This window comes from Dermochelys coriacea, chromosome 2 (genome assembly GCF_009764565.3).
Source record: "Dermochelys coriacea isolate rDerCor1 chromosome 2, rDerCor1.pri.v4, whole genome shotgun sequence".
Lineage (NCBI taxonomy): Eukaryota > Metazoa > Chordata > Testudines > Dermochelyidae > Dermochelys > Dermochelys coriacea.
Window position 1 is genome coordinate 245,044,190 of NC_050069.1, and position 16,556 is coordinate 245,060,745.

A 16,556-nucleotide genomic window follows, 5' to 3' on the forward strand; every position below is an offset into this window, starting at 1 on the left:
GTAATGGCAGCGGTAAGGGCCCAGAGATTCCATGAGTGGAAATACAGGAGAACAAACCTCCGAGGTCCCAGCTATTCGACCTCATACACCTCGCATGGAAGTGGTTACAGCCCAAGGTGTGCAGGCTGGAGGAGATTTGGAAACCCTGGTCATAGACCATTACATGCGGGGACGGCCGCCAGATCTCAGAGATGATCAGAATGGTTCCTTCTGACCTTAGTATCTATGAATCTATGAATCTATGAATCTCCGCAAATGGGTAGGCCAGAACGTTCCGTCCACGTGTGACGAGATTATAACACTGGTAGAAAGACGGATGACAGCCAGGGTACTGACCCGACTACCGAAGAGATACAACAACTTCTGGTGCCATGAAAACATCAAAAAGCCATATTGAATCTCGCCCACAGTCACCTGGAGGATACCTAGGGGTAGAGAAAACCCAGGCACGGATCCTGCGGAGGTTCTTCTGGCCAGGAGTACATGAAGATATCCGGCGATACTGCACCTCTTGTCTGGAGTGTCAGTTACATAGCCCTCGCCCGCACTTGTGGGATCCTTTGATATCTCTTCCAATAATAGAGGTTCCTTTCAAATGGATAGCCATAGATCTGGTAGGGCCTCTAGAGAAGACAACTCAGGGCCACCAACATGTGCTTGTTGTACTGGACTATGCAACCTGGTACCCGGAAGCTGTTCCCCTGTGCAACACAGTTTCCAAGACAATAGCTAAGGAGCTAGTACAGATCTTTGCCCTGGTTGGGCTACCCAAGAAGATATTGAATGATCAAGTGATACCTTTCATGTCCAAGTTGATGAAAGATCTCTGTTCATTGCTCCATGTACAAGCCCTATGGACCTCTGTATACCACCCGCAAACAGATGGCCTTGTGGAAAGGTTCAATAGGACCCTCAAGCCCATGATCAGGAAAGTGGTGAGCCGGGATGAGAAAGACTGGAATATTCTATTGCCTTACCTCATGCTCACCATCTGGGAGGTTCCGCAAGCCTCCACAGGTTTCTCTCCATTCGAACTACTATATGGGCACCACCCTCGGGGCATATTGGATATAGCCAGAGAAGCTTGGGAAGAGGAGCCAAATCCCAGAAGGAACATAGTTGAGCATGTACTGCAGATGAGAGATTGAATAGCCTGAGTTATTCCCATTGTACTGGAACACTTGAAGAGAGCACAGGAGACCCAATGAACCCATTATAACCACCAAGCGAAGCTTCAACGGTTCCAACCAGGGGATCGGGTGATGGTACTGGTGCCCACAGCAGAAAGTAAACTGTTGGCCCAGTGGCAGGGACTCTACGAAATAATTAAAGCCCTGGGAGAGGTGAACTATAAGGTGCGGCAGCCAGACCACTGGAAATCAGAGCAAATTTACCACATCAATCTTCTAAAACCTTGGCATGATCAAGAGACATGCTTAGTCATGCAGCAGACCCTTCCCCAGGAGGATAACTTACACGAGCAAGTGAGGATATCATCCGACTTGATGCTGATCCAAAAGATCGAGGCAGCCGACATGATTAATCACAACAGAGATGTGTTCTTTACAAAACCAGGGAGGAAGACTGAGACCTATCACCATATCCGCACAATCCCTGGAGCCAAGGTAACATTGAGACCCTACCGAATCCCAGCAGCCAAAAGAGAGGAAATCAAGGCTGAAGTAAAGAAAATGTTAGAATTAGGGGTTATTGAAGAATCTTACAGTCAGTGGTCCAGTCCAATTGTTCTAGTGCCTAAACCTGATGGTACCATGAGATTCTGTAATGACTTTCGCCAACTGAATGAAATATCCCAGTTTGATGTATACCCCATACCATGCATCGACGAATTGGTTGACCGGTTGAGTAGTGCCAGATTCTTGACTACACTGGATCTGACAAAAGGGTACTGGCTGATTCCTCTGACCAAAGAAACTAAAGAAAAGACAGCATTCTCCACCCCGCATGGGCTATTCCAGTACACCATCCTCCCTTTTGGGCTACATGGGGCCCCAGCCACATTCCAGCACCTCATGGATAAGCTGCTGTGCCCCCATACTAGTTATGCAGCTGCATACCTAAATGTCATCATCCATACGCCAGACTGCGGAACCCACTTGGAGAAAATTGAGGCAGTACTGTGCACCTTAAGGCGGGCTGGCCTCACTGCTAATCCTGCTAAATTCACGATAGGGCTAGCAGAGGCTAGATACCTGGGATATATTGTGGGAAGGGGCATAGTGAAGCCCTAAACGAATAAGCTAGAGGCAATTCAAAACTGGCCCCGGCCAACCTGAAAGAAGCAGGTCCGTGCGTTCTTAGGCATGGTAGGCTAGTACCAACGGTTTATTCCCCACTTCGCCATTAGGGCAAGTCCCCTAATGGACCTGGTGAAGGCCCAAAATCCAGACATGGTAAAGTGGACCAACGCAGGAGAGGGGGCATTTACAGACCTTCGGATGGCCCTCTTTAATGACCCCGTACTCATAGCCCCGGACTTTAACAGGGAATTTGTTTTACAAACAGACGCTTCCGAGATGGGGTTGGGAGCAGTTCTGTCGCAAATATTGGGAGAAGAGGAACACCCAATCCTCCATCTAAGCAGAAAGCTTCTCCCAAGAGAACAGAAATAAGCAGTAGTCGAGAGAGAATGCCTTGCTGTCAAATGGGCTATGGAGACACTGCGTTATTACCTATTAGGCTGGTGATTTACTCTTGTGATGGACCATGCACCCCTCCAGTGGATGCAGTGGAATAAGGAAAAGAACACAAGGGACAACAGGTGGTTCTTATCCCTCCAACCATTCCAGTTCCACATATGGCACAGGGCTGGATGCCACCATGGTGATGGTCTGTCACAAGCATACTGCCTGGCGTCCCAAGTTGCCCAACTCTATGGTGTTGAGCGGGCGGGGGGGGGGGATATGTGACGGGGCAAGGCCAGATGGCTATGGAAAAGTAGTGGGAGATAGATATATTAGCTCCAGGCTAAACAAATCCCTGGACCAGGATAAGTGAAATGGCAGTTGCTACAGGTCAATTAAGACACCTGGGGCCAATTAAGAACTTTCCAGAAGGCAGGGAGAAGGCTAGGTTGATTGGGACACCTGAAGCCAATCAGGGGCTGGCTGAAACTAGTTAAAAGCCTCCCAGTCAGTCAGGTGGGTGTGCATGTCAGGAGTTGTGGAAAGAAGTTGCGCGGCTGGAGAGGCTGAGTAGTACACACCATATCAGGCACAAGGAAAGAGGCCCTGAGGTAAGGGTGAAGTGGAGCTTGAGGAAGTGAGGACTGCTGTGGGGGAAGTAGCCCAGGGAATTGTACATGTCATGTTTCTAAAAGGTCAGCTACCATAGCTGATACTATTAAGGTCCCTGGGCTGGAGCCCAGAGTAGAGGGTGGGCCCGGGCTTCTCCCCCCCGACCTTTGCCCCCTGATTAATCACTGAGACTGGGAGACAACAGAGACTGTGCAAAGAAGGGTAACTTCTCATGTCCCTTGCTGGCTTATGATGAAAATGTCTCAGTAGACTGTGATCCTTGTCTCTATAGAAAGAAGGGTTACGTGGAGGGTCACAGTGAGCCTCTGAGGCTAGCGAAATGTGCCAGGAAACACGGGACCCACAGAGGCAAGGACAGAGCTTTGTCACAATAGGTTCCAACATACAGCACATTTTGTCAGTGTGACACTGAACCCGGTTTAGTTCTTGGGGAAAAAAACAACATATCAGACAGTAGAAGATCCACATTTTTGGCTAGATCCTCAGTTGGTTTAAATCAGTGTAGCTTCACTGATAGTTTAATGGAACTACACTGATTCACACCAGATGAGGAGCTGGCCCTTGTAGTTTCACCTGACCATAGTAGGAGAAACCCTACATGTCCTCTACTTCTATAAATTATTGACTATTAATCATGAAGATTCAGATTGTGCAACAGCTAATTAGCCCCTCTGGTCATTTCTTAATGGTCCTGAGAAATTAATTGGTTTTAGATAAAGGCTTTTTGCTGAGCTGCAGGCTGAAATATTCCCAGAGTCTGAACAAGTTTGGGTTCTTTATTTGCTTTTTAAATAGTGCATTTTGAGGCCAAGCCTTGGCAAGCAGTTATGAGGTCAGTATATTTGCTTGGTAAGGAAAAATGTGACAGCTGGAATTGGCATTGGCTTTTTACATGGAATTTGTCTTGAAATGCTGTATTTTAAAAGCAAAAATAGAACATCAACTTCTTATAAAATTTGCAGCCATAGATCAAGGAATTAAGCTATTAATAGTAATCAGTGTACATCTTTTGTAACACTACAGATTTTAAAGCAGGGTCTTAAATCTTTCTCTCTGTTATTTGATTATGGTGTGGTTGTTAAGGTTGCATTGTTAAGTTTTCTTTATCATCCTGAGGCTAGCTCCCCACCTAAAATGAATGATGAACTTGTATTACCATTAAAACTGGCAGGTTAAGTCTGTGCCTAAGGTAGAACTTTTCTACAAAATTTGAAGTACATTGACCAAAGGATTCCTGATATATTACAATCTAAAAACAAATGTGTTCAGAAGAATTAGAACAGTCTTTTAACTTTGCTTTGACAATTGGTGATAAAATTAAAAATTTAAAAATATCCAAACAAACATTAAGAAACATGCAACATAACCAATCAGACAAAGCTAAAGAATATAAAAACCTATGAGAGAGCTAAAAGTTTGCTTTTTGGTTTCTTCTAGTAGAGATTTAGTACAGAAGACCAACATATAGGTGATTTAATATATCATAAGCAAAAGTGACACCAAACTCATTGCATTTTCTTTCACTCATGTTTATAGTAAATATAATTCTGGTTCAACCACATGTTGTTGGACTCAGTGGAAGAACTGGGTGCAGCTCCATAGCTTGTGTTGAACAGGAGTTCAGACTGGGTTCTTAGACTTATAACTGTACTTTCTGGTCTTAAAATGTATGACTTTATAAATATTGGGCAAGTCTGTGACTTGAATTACATGACCCCACAGTAGAGTAAAGGGGACTAGGAATCCCCCAGTACACCTCTGTGTGGGCTACCCAGAGCTTGGATCTAGATTTGGAGGAATAAAGGCCATGCAGTGGGCAGGGATTGGACAGAGTCTGGGCTCCTCTCCCTAAATATACTGGTTAGCTGAGCTGTGCCGGCATGGTGGGGTGTCATAATCTTCCACTGACCTAATTTGTTGTTGGGGTCAATAAAGTTGCATAGTTAATGAACCTGCTTGGCATGAATATTGACCTATTGCTTTTCACAGTTGTGCCTGGAGTACTGTCGTGGATATTTGTTCCTCAGAATTCTTCCAGTCAAATAACATTTCACAGCTTCAGGAAACTGTGGTTGCTAGAGATGTTGGTGACCAATAAATCAGAAGAGCACTTGATATTCACCTGCACTGATACAGAGATCCAATTGTTGATTATATGCCTACAATACTAGACTGAACTTTGCAAATGGATTTTGCCACATAAAGCAAATAGGATCAGGAAACATGCAACATGATCACTGAAGAACTCAAAGAAACTACCTTATATGCAGTGCAGCAGTTTATCATATGGCTTTCTCCCTTGTTCCCTAGCACTGTATGATAGATCCCAAGATCACATATGTAATAAAGTAAGGCTAATATGTATATACCATACTTTGCTCCAGGCTATTCATCATTTCATCATCTCACATTACAACAGGAATAAAAGAGCTGCACCTGTGGTTACTGTAATCAGGCACTGAATATTAATATAGCGGCACTTCCCAAACACATGTGGAGGAACATATTTTAGTTTAGCAAGAGAAATGAATGCGTATCAGAAAATGTAACATCCTTGTTATGTGCTACTGTCACTTATGAGTATTCCAAGAGCCATTTGCATTTCAGTCTCAAAAGATCATTGCTGAATCCTCGTCTGATTTGTCAATAAACATTCGCCTTGACTTCAGTGGGACTTTGCTTGGTATAACTCTAAGACCACCCCAATGCCAGCTCACACACTGTTGTCATGATATATACCCAAAAGGTGGCATATAATATATCACTGGAAAACTAATAACTCACCATTAATGCTGTATGTACAGTAACCCCCCAAATGACTTTATAGGTATGTGCTGGGAATCTATTCTTAAAATGTATTTGGCAAGCAGTACCTAAGCGATGGCTGTTCCAGAGAAAATAATGCGGTTCTGACTGCTTGATTGTGTCTCTGATGTAAATTTAAAAAGGTGTGACCAAAGAGAAAGAAAAGGCAAAAATAATTGTGCAAGGCAAACAATGCCATCAGGAGAGCAAGTGAGGAAAGATGACCACTTACCAATCTCAAAGGGGGATGGAGACTACACAGTCAGGAAGCCTTCCTGATACTTGAAGCAGGGTCAAAGAACTTTGGGAAGATATAGGAAGAGAGAAAAAGCCATTTTGGCATCCTTCACCTGAGGAAACAAAGGAACCGGGCCCTTTGAGCACTGTGAAGGGTCCTGGCCAGAAAGTCTGGTCATCCACCCTCGAAAAGGGCACATTTTTACTTTTGCTTGCTTTTGTAACCCTTTCGATCTTTATTGCTTATACTTGGTATCACTTAAATCTATGACTTTTTAAAATAAAATTGTTTACTTTTACTGTAAATCAGTTCAGTGATTTCATTCAAATTGCGAGTTTGTTAACGCTAGTGAAGGTAGCAAGCTGCTGATTACTGTCTGTTTAAGGAAGCAGTGAACTTAATAACTTCTGTAAGTGTTTAGAAAGAGTGCTGGAGGCTCCAGGGCAGATGGTTTGGGGAAAGTCTGAATTGGCAGAGGTATTGGGGTCATAGAAGGTAATTAGATTAGTCAGCCATGACTTGCCCTTGGTGAATCCATGCTGACTGTTCCTGATCACTTTCCTCTCCTCTAAGTACTTCACAATTGATTCCTTGAGGACCTGCTCCATGATTTTTCCAGGGACTGAGGTGAGGCTGACTGGCCTGTAGTTCCCAGGATCCTCCTTTTTCCCTTTTTTAAGGATGGGCACTACATTAGCCTTTTTCCAGTCGTCCGGGACTTCCCCCAATTGCCATGAGTTTTTAAAGATAATGGCCAATGGCTCTGCAATCACATCCACCAACTCCTTTAGCACTCTCGGATGCAGCGCATCTGGCCCCATGGACTTGTGCTCGTCTAGCTTTTCTAAATAATCCCGAACCACTTCTTTCTCCACAGAGGGCTGGTTACCTCCTCCCCATGCTGTGCTGCCCAGTGCGGTAGTCTGGGAGCTGACCTTGTTCGTGAAGACAGAGGCGAAAAAAGCATTGAGTACATTAGCTTTTTCCACATCCTCTGTCACTAGGTTGCCTCCCTCATTCAGTAAGGGGCCCACACTTTCCTTGACTTTCTTCTTGTTGCTAATATACCTGAAGGTTTCAGAGTAGCAGCCGTGTTAGTCTGTATTCGCAAAAAGAAAAGGAGTACTTGTGGCACTTTAGAGACTAACAAATTTATTTGAGCATAAGCTTTCATGAGCTACAGCTCACTTCATCCGATGAAGTGAGTTGTAGCTCAGAAAGCTTATGCTCAAATAAATTTGTTAGTCTCTAAGGTGCCACAAGTACTCCTTTTTTTTTTTTGCGAATATACCTGAAGAAACCCTTCTTGTTACTCTTAACATCTCTTGCTAGCTGCAACTCCAGGAGTGATTTGGCCTTCGTGATTTCACTCCTGCATGCCCGAGCAATATTTTTTATACTCTTCCCTGGTCATTTGTCCAATCTTCCACTTCTTGTAAGCTTCTTTTTTGTGTTTTTAGTGTTTAGGATTCATTGTTATTTCTTACTGTTGATATCTTCCACTTTTTACAAGCATGGTTAGCTTCCGGTGTCCTACTCATCTTCCAAGTTCTGGTAAACCCATTCTGCCTACCTAAATTCCTTTGGTATTTTCATTTGCTTTATTTATTCACTTCCATAATATAGGGCCAAATTCTGTTCATGTTTCCATTGATTCAAGTCGAAGGGCAGATTTTGACTGCTGGAAACAATTGTGTACCATAATGCTGCTAGCTCAGCATGACTGATTTTTTCCATCCAAGGGGTAGCTACATTTCACCATAACTATGATCCCTCTCTACATACTGGGTATTCGAGGTTGGGGTCTATAGTGGGATAAATAGTTAAGAATTGAATTATGGAGCTTTTAAATTGCTTCTTTTCTTGAATAGAGTTCCTACTGACCTCTTTAAAATTAAGAAGCATTGGTACTTTAAAAAAGCTGACATTTGCAATCCTCAAAATGTGGACAACCCTAACCTGCAATTAGAGGGATTAGTGAGGATCTCTCTATGAAGACAAATTCTTTATGCAACACATATGCTTTTCAGGGACATATTCATGTGCAAAAATCCAAACATGCAATAGTGAAATTATTTTATTGTAATGGTTGCATGAGTTCTTTTGAGGAGTTTATGGTTTTTGACATTTCCTGTTTAAGAGCTGGCAAAGGTAAGAGGTTGAATAGATGGTACCATTGAGAACACAATTCTTAAAACACATTGCTCCTTACATCTCTCTAATTAAAGACTAAAGTTTTAGAATATGGTAGAAAAGCAATCATCTCTTTCTAAAAGGCTGAAGAATCCCAAAAAATTAGGTTTCTAAAAGCAGAGGCCTGATTCTCATCTCACTTACATCAGTCTAAATCATGAGTAACACAAATGAAGCCAATGAAGTTTCTTTGCTGTGAACCCAGTGTAAGTTGGAAACTGAATATGTTTAATATTGAAGCAAAGGAAAGGTGAGAATGTAATGGTGTTTAATTGGACTCTCTGAATAATGAAAGCAAATTAAGTAGCAGGTGATACCAGGTGGTAGGGAAGGAAGTATAAGTAATCACTACACTATGTGAGCTTCCTGCCATTGCAGTATTGGCTCTCTGTGTCTATCTCAGGCTTAGTGGCATCTGCTCCTGCTTTAACTGCTTGTGTTGCAGAATATGCCATTGACTTTATTGTGGGAGTGCAGGTTTAGCAGCAGAAGCTTCTTGCCTGTAGTTTCTGTGCTCCTCTCCTTAGTATCATAGTCCCAGTCTCTGACCCACCTTCTCAGAACTACCCGCTAAACTAAAAACAAATAGTTCATGCTATTTTCAAATGTCCTAAAGAGAGGAGACTAAATACAGAGCACACAGATTAGAGCCTATTTTGTGCTTTTATTAACTACATCTGGGAAATAATTAACTTCACTTGTCTGAGACCAGATCTAGTGTAATTATATGTATTACTGTAGTGCCTTGGAAACTTAGTCACAGACCAACACTCCATTGTGTTAGGTGCTGTACAAACCCAGAACAAAGAAATGGTCCCTGCCCCAAAGAGCTTACTCAGTATTCATACTCACCTGCCTCTCCCAAACTACTTTTTTTTATCTCCTTAGTCACCATCTGTTGTTTTTAATAGTATAAAAATCAGAAATTTACTGGGACTGCTGACAGCCGACTTACAATATCTATTTGACTGGACAATGAATGGGAGTGTCACACTTTTGTACAGTACTTTCTAATCAACTCTTGTACTTGTAATATTTCAGAATGATGCAGCTGTATGCAATAGATAGATACACTCTGTGGAGATGGATGTATTTCTCAGTCTCTTTTAAATTTCTGTTTATCCACCAGAATTCCTTAATTGTGGCATTTAACTAGTGTCTTGGCTCCTGGTCCTTGCACAATTTCCTGTAGAATATAATATTTTCTTAAATTTTGGAAATAACCACCTATTTCTCAGTGTATTTTAGATCTGGATCCAAAGCAAAGACCTACAAAGGAGCTAAAAAATGCTTCAGTGGTAAAACATTATTATGGTAGTTGAGATAAGCTAATCTTTTCCACATTTATGTATCTTAAAATACCTGATTGTTTCTGATTTGGCCTACCTATAAACACTATTGCCTTTTAGTGACATCTGCTGGGACAGACAGAATTGAAGCATTTTCAGGTTCCCTCCACAGTTGCTACCAGCCAGCATTTGGCTCCTGAGCAAGAAAGCAGCTCATTACATTTTTCACAGCAATCCTGGGCCAAGCCAGGTTTGAATTTTTCCATATCCCCTTGGTACAGCTTCTTTCCAGCCACCTCCTCCTCATTGCAGGAGAATGACCAACTTGCCAACATGACAAAGATCCAGAAAGTTATAGAAGCTTCATTGTGAGCCCAAATCCCTAACAGGGACTCAAAGTGCCAGCACCAAAGAAGAGTGAAATTGTGCATTTAAAGTCATTAAAATAATATATCACTTGGCAGGAACTTGAGTTTTTTTAATAGTTTACACATTTTTGCAAGAATATTTACATTTTTGAGTTAGTCCTTATTTTTACATTGTATCCTCCTTGCACAGATTTCAGGGCAAATTAGCGATCGCTCTTTAAGAGCTGTATTTTAATTAATTAATTAATTATCATTAACGTTTGTTTCTAGCTGAGAAAACCTGCTGGAGTGATTTCATAATGAAAGCAAATTGGGAAAGAATCTTTTCTCTCTTTCCTGTACCTACGGCTGTCACTATTACTTGCTATTTAATTCTGATGGTAATTGTAACTCTGTAATGCATTTTGGGTTATGGTTTGCCTGAAAGACATCATAGAAAGTAAACTTGTATTTTACAATATAAAACTAGTAATTGTATTATTTTCCTTAAATATATAGGTCATTTATGACAATGACAGTATACTGAAAAATGGTAGAGGAATACATTTTTGTCAAGATAGGATATTATGATTGTTTTATATTAGTTTCTGCTGTATTTTATAAGTAACAAGAAAGAAGGAATGGACTGACATTGGCACCTTGTCTTTATTTGTGCCAATCACTGAGCCAACACAACTCCTTTTTAGTGCTGGTTGGGACAGAATTTTCCCTTCAGCTTTTTTTTTTTTCTGGTGACTAAAATTGATAAAAAGAATTCATTTGCATCACAAATTGTCTGCAGTATGTTTTTTTCAGGCTTTCATCAAAAACTGAAAATAGCCCTAAACTTTGAAGACTTTCTCATTTTCACATTTTTTATTATGTTGTGACAACCCCCTCACGCCCACAATTAATTGAAAATGGACATTTTTCACTTTGGCAAAAAAGCCATTTGCCATCAAATAAAAGTTTGTCGGAAAATTTTCAAGCAGCTAATAATGTAAGATGAACCTAGAAAAACTCCAGCAAAAATTGTGAAGGAGGCAGTTTCTTTTCATTGCCAAAAAAGGATTAAGTGACATAAATATACTCTGGCTGTCACTAAAAATAAAAGGGAGGCCTGTCCTCATATGTAAGATAAATTATTTTAAAGTATTTTAATCTGCATAAAAATTACCACTCTTATGATGGCTTAGCTCTTCTAGGATACCTGCTGAGTAACTACTTGTAGGATAGATGCATGTTGCTCAGAGGAATCCATCCATGCTTTGATAGACTATTCTTTACCTTTTTGATATTTGTGACAGTAAATGACATCTCTTTTCCCTCATGTTTTGCTTCTTCTGGACTTGAAAACATTCCCTTTACATAGTGAGATGAAAAAGTGGGCTGCTCTATATACCAGTTTTACCAGCCTCCTTATTAAAGTGCACTGCATGATCTACTAATGCAATGTCTACAAAACTGAGCTTTTACAGACCACCACTAATTCATAAAAGGCTCTTTATCTGAGGTTTAGATCACAGATCAGACTTGCCCCTGGTGTAACTCCAGTAACTTCAGTGAAGTTGCACGAAGTTGGTATGTCCCATAAATTTTAAAAGGGAAGTTGGTAAGGAAAAAACATATCAACAGCTCCCTTAAATAATGGGCACTGGGATTATGTAGTGGTTTACCTACAGCAGAGGAGACAATCAGTGTGTAAAAAAGAATGGAATATCAATAATATCAACATCATAACAACCAAAACAGATAACTATTGTAATTAGATAACACATGAGACTCCAGTTTTAAAGCCTCAGACAGATTCCTAACCCTTGGAAAGATGAAAATTTTGGCAGTCATCCCTGAGAGTTATCTACTCTCCGGTTGTCTTGTTATTACTGAGCTCTCCTCTTTAATTTTATCTTTTTATATACACACTTTTTTCCAGCATGCTTCTGATAGCTGGCCCTTTAAATCTGAGAGAGACATACAACATAAAATGATCATTTTACCTTAAGTTGTATCCCTCTGTTTTCCAGGTGATGAGTGTTTAGTTATTTAATTAATTTTTCATCTCAGACAGCTGTGTGTGTCATCGAATGTTTCCTGGAGGCACAAGAAGCAGGTCTGCTATAAACTATTTAACAATGTTTTCACTGAACAGTTTTTGCAGCTACTGTAAACTGACAATCTGAGAAAACTCAGGAGCAAATGCTAATGGAAAACTATTTCAGTTGACTGTACTAATTCTTATTCTTCTTTATTATAAATATTTTCTTGCCAATCCTAGGCAATCAGACACCGTTTTCCTTTCTTGAGACACAGTGCACTGTCATTAGTGCATACAGAACGTCATGTACATTTATGATACCGAATGTTTCTATATAAAGAATGTTGTACATGTTATGCCTTTAAACATAGCATAAAGTGTATTTTGTTGAATTATTAAGAGTTTTTTGGGAAGGGGTTTTTTTAATGAAATTTCCCTAGTTCTCTTATAAATAAGCTATCTTATCATTGGTTATTCTTTAGCTTTTAAAACTTGTGTTAGGGAATTCTGGCCAATTTTCCTTGTGGGCTGACTAATTTCATTTTGAATAATTAAAGATAGCATATAGCATGTTGAAAAGTGCAACTTAGGAATTGTCAGAGTGTATCAACATAATTGTCCATCTGGACCAGTATCCTCTGTTTGACCAGAACCAGAAGACAGAGGAAAAAGCAAGTAATAATAATAATGCCTAGCTCTTACATAGTGGTTTTCATCAGCAGTTCCCATAGTGTTTTACAGAGGAGGCAAGTATTATTATCCCCATTTTACACATAGGGAAACTACGGGAAGTGATTTGTCTAAGCAGATCAGTGGCAGAGCTGAAATCCCACTAGGCGACACTGTCATCTTCCCTAGAGTAGCCTGTTAAGAGAGAACTGAACTCTCAGTAGTTACAGATTGGTTTATACTTTGAAGCATAAGGGTTTATATCTCTTCCAAAAATGTTGCTGTGTTTCATTTAATATTTCCTATCACCACTCTGGATCATCTTCTTTATTTATAAAAGCATCTAATCCTGTTTAGAATCTTTTTGAGTGACAATACAAAATTCAGGGCAATCGTGAATCAAACCCTGTAAATCACTTCATCCACCCGATAAATCACTTCATCCACCATGGAAGCACCAATACCTAGGCGAATTACAGCAATTGTTAACTCTTAATAGTACTGCAATACTACAAAAAGATTTTAAGCCAGAAAGTGAAAAATATCCCACTGAAATCACTAAACAGAATGTAAATACCTGTGCTGGAATTCGGCCAGAATACAGATCAGGATTAATTAACACCCCTATGCTTGCAATGAGTGCTGTGACATCTTTAATGAAGAGCCATGATACATTCGGGCTATATGACTAATCCCAAAGATGGCACCTCCAACAATCAGTGCTTGCTAACAAAATGACAGGACATTGGTTCTGTGCCTTCTAAGAAGGAAGAATACCCCTCTTTTACCACATTTGCCATTTCCTGCATGCAGGACGTGAATGCTTATAATCTGGAGAGTAAACAAGCTGTTATATAGAATTTTGTCATCTATATAGTGAACAGGCCCTACTTTGCTTAGCTTGTAAGAACTGTGTAAAGTGGTATGGCTGCAGGAGAAAACATGAGTGGAACTAAACGGTTAATTAGGTTATCACATTTTACTCAGATTTGTCTGGAATAGTTTCAAGCAAATGTATTATTTATGAATTACTCATCATTTATTACATTCAGTGTCATTGTAGTCATGCTGGTCCCATAATTATCCTTTATTACATGCACCCTTAGTACTACAACTAATAGGCTAGGTGGCTGTGTGGTTCAGGCACCTAACAAAACTCTGAAGGTTACAAATTTGAGTCTTGCTTGGTCTTGCATTGACAGGACACTGCTATTTCACCCAGTTACAAAATGGGTACCTGATTCATCAGGTAAAGGCAGCCAGACATGATGCTGACCACATCACTCTCTCATGTACTGCTGGTTATGAAATGGAGGTGACTTAATTGTGCAGCCTGATGAGTCATTGGCTTGGGGGAATGTTTTTACCCTAGGCCCAATCAGCATGTTAGCTGAATATGCATTACATAATTTAACCATTTAATCATATATCCAATTCCTCCTCTCCCCATCAGTCAGAGCCACATAACTTGAATGGACAACAGATCTAGTTGTTGCCCACTGAGAAGGGCTATCAGTGGAGTGCTCTGAAACTCAGCTAGGGGAAGTTGAGATTTGAAAAAGATGGCATTTCAGAATGCATTAATACTTTAAATGGGGTCTTTGGGTTTTATACATATCTCCAGATAGTTTAGGGGAAGAGTGTGATCTGTTTTTGCTAAATCTGATTATTAGGAAAAATCTGATTCTCTCGAATTTAAATTGCAACAAATGGCATTACTTCAATAAATAGTCTCCTTAAGATGTGATATAAAATTGTTGTAATTAAGGGCCAGGTCCTGCTCCCACTGAAATCAATGAGAGTTTTCTCACTGATTTAATGGGAACACAATCGGGCCTTAAACCTTTGTTAATGTTGTTCCATCAGAAGGAGATTGCACGCTTATATTTTTCCTCTGCTCAAAAGCAATTTTCAAGAGCAACACCTGCACAAAGTGAACATGGTCCAGATCTCAATAGAAAAGGTGTATCGGGGGGGGGGGGGGGGGATTAAGTTTATCATTTGGCTAGACTGCTAATGAATGCATTCTCTGACCTAAATGTGATTCACCACTTCTAAGTAGGAAAGAATACAAAATCGGTGCTACACCTCTGATAATGATGATTTTGGAAGAGAAGCAAAGCTCATAAATTAAAAAAGTTTCAGCTTACCTGGCTGGCATTTTATTAAACGTTTCCATCCTCTCTTTCAACTTCTACAATATAATGAGGTTTTATGTTTTTTTTGCTCTTATTAACATCTTCTCTTAAAGGGGAAAATATCAAAGCCAGGAAAGCTAATTTCCTGCAGGATTAACTCACCTCTTTTAGTCTTTATCACATCCTTATTAATATAAGCAACCTTTGCTTAAGACCCCACCCACTTAGTCTAGTAAACCTGTTCTTCCACCCGTCGCTTCACTTTGTTTTGAAACAGGTGTGTGGTTTTCTCAAGCTGGCCAAGAACTGCCTTTGCTGCCTGTTATACCACATAATCATTTTCTAATCTAAACAAGTCACTTAAGACACTTTTATGCAACTGGAGCCAGTAAAGCACACAAGGGAAGTAGAAGTAATTACATGGCATTTAGTAGCATTCAGCCAAAAGGTGCAGTGTTTACTCTGCTTTCAAGAAGATACCCCTATAAACCTTACAAAGAAGGTTTGCTGTAATTATGGATTAATCAGAATGTGATCTTGTACAGACTGCACATTCACAGTAAGATGGTGGAGATTCCAACTCTGTGAGCACTTATTTATGCACAGAGTCCCATTGTAACCCTGAAGGACTACTTGAGTAAGGGCCAAGTAACCGAAGTAATCAGTGTGAGTAAGGACTCCCAGTCAGGACCATAGTGCAAGGCTTTTTTTAAGACATTGTCCAGTTCTATAACACTTGTGTCCTGGTTTTCCCTTTTCTGGATATAATATCTCTGATTTCTAGACATACACCATTTCTCTATTATTTATAAAATATCCTTCTTCCCTCAGATTTCCAGTGACACTGACAAATCAAGAGGAGATTCATGAGTTAATTCAAATTAAGAAGTACTTCTCATGTTAAAGAAACAACCTTTTACTAAGCCTTTTGCATGCACGCTTATTGTTTGTATTGCTCTTATTTTTTGCATTCAGATCTATGATGAAAACTGTTGCAGCCGCAAAAATGAAACTAGTTTAGAATCTAAGCTTGGTTTGTGCACCCCAACTGCAGTTTTCTAGTGAATGCAGCTAAACAATGTTTCCAACTGAGAACTTCAACTGAGTCTCTTCAATTATTTCTTTTATACATTATGTTTAAGGACTTTAGATAGATTTCTGAATTTCATGTGCATTAAATTTGACAGGCTGAAAGCTCAGGAGAATAAAGTGGCTTCAGCCCCAAATTCAGAAAAACTCTTAAGCATGTGTTTACATCCATCCCTTTTTAGGTAAACATGTAAGCAGATTCTTAACTTTATGTTTACATTTACGTGCACTCCTTAATTGAAGCCATAGACAACAGTAAAAATTCCTCATATCATAGAATCGTAGACTACCAGGGTTGGAAGGGACCTGAGGAGGTCATCTAGTCCAACCCCCTGCTCAAAGCAGGACCAATCCCCAACTAAATCATGCCAGCCAGGGCTTTGTCAAGCGTGATCTTAAAAACCTCTAAGGAAGGAGATTCCACCATCTCCCTAGGTAACACATTCCAGTGCTTCACCACCCTTCTAGTGAAAAA

At 40.3% G+C, this 16,556-nt stretch overlaps 1 long non-coding RNA gene across 1 annotated transcript in view; it reads right to left on the reverse strand.

Moving 5' to 3' along the window:
- The window catches only part of LOC122458544, a 47,009-nt gene that overhangs the window by 20,460 nt on the left and 9,993 nt on the right, over positions 1 to 16,556 (reverse strand). The window contains exon 2 of the long non-coding RNA XR_006278588.1: positions 5,188 to 5,400. This is a non-coding gene — a long non-coding RNA (uncharacterized LOC122458544). The remainder of the gene's footprint in view (positions 1 to 5,187; positions 5,401 to 16,556) is intronic.